Genomic DNA, 1,361 nt, shown 5'->3' on the forward strand with positions numbered 1-1,361 from the left:
GCGGCAGGCATTGCCGCAGCAACTTGAGCAAAGGAGCGAGGGCTGGATGGCGTGCGAGGGGTGCGGGGAGAAGCATTGGAAGTGTTTCCGAGGATGGGATGTTGCTCCCCGCCGCCGTTTGACGTCCTGGTCACTGGCTCGGCCGCGGGCACGACGGCACGTGCCGAAGACTCGGTCGCACCGGCAGCGGGGGACGTCGAGGGCACATGAGACGAGGCACGGGCGGTAGGGACAGAGTGGCGGGCGTGAGGGCGAAGCGGGGTGGTCATGGGGTCAGGGAAAACATGGTTACGGTCGTGGCGAGCGCTGCCATGTTTTGTGTGTTTTGCAGAACGATGAGTTTGGGAAGGCGAGGTGGTGGTGTTGCTTGGAGGTGATTCGGCACTCGGGCGTTTAGCACCGCGGACCCGGGTCCAAGAATCCTCGCCGCCGGACTCAGTGGCCATGTCCGCGGGGCAAGCAAGCGAGCAAGTGAGCGGACACGGTGGGAGCGAGGGCGCCGCCAAAACGCGGGCCGCAAAGAGCGGGGTTGCAGATTTTGTCTGACAACGTGGTTCACGCCAAGATGTCAGAGAAAAAAAATGGGAATGGCTGCGGCCAGGCGTTGATGAAGACTTTCGTTGCCACTTGAGCCTCGCGCGCACCTGAAGCGAGGGCGCTTGGAAGCCGTCTCAGGCAGCTTCCGGTACAACTTTTCCAACAGTACATCTGGGTCAGATAGGCAACCCGTCTTGACGTGAGCATCAATAATATCCTCGACGCACTTGTTCAAGCCACCACTTTCACTCCACGGCTCAACCAAGCTCTGATTCTTGTCTTCAGGACAGGCATTAACCCATTCTGCCCAGCCCAGTAAGCGGTTCGACAGATCGACAGGCCCTCGCAGCTTGCGCACAACGGCTCCTGAGCTGCTCCCAGTCTGTGAGGGACCATGCAAAAATAATTGATGAGATTGGCTCGAACGACGGCACAGCATGCGTCTTCAGGCAAGGAGTGGCAACAGTTGCTGACCTGACAAGCAAATCGCAGGGTGCTTTCGTTGTCCATCTCTTGACTGTTCTGCAACCACTCTTGATATTTTGAAGCCGTCAGTGGATCTGTCTGGAAGAAGACGGGGCTAAGCAGAGCGTTTGCGGCTCTGAAATAGCGATGCCGCGAGGACAGCGTGCGAGATAGGCGGTCCATCTGCGAGCCTCAACAAGATTTTGACAATTGACTGAGCATGTGCCAAAGTTGGAGAGGAAGGGTGGCCCACACAGTTAAAGATACGTACCACATGAAAGACATCCAACAAGACACCTGAAGAAGCCATCATTTGTTGTGGTGGGGCGCNGGTTATCCTCATTTTGTTGCTGATCAAG

The sequence above is a fragment of the Monosiga brevicollis genome, genomic scaffold (assembly GCF_000002865.3).
Source record: "Monosiga brevicollis MX1 MONBRscaffold_223 genomic scaffold, whole genome shotgun sequence".
Classification (NCBI taxonomy): Eukaryota; class Choanoflagellata; order Craspedida; family Salpingoecidae; genus Monosiga; species Monosiga brevicollis.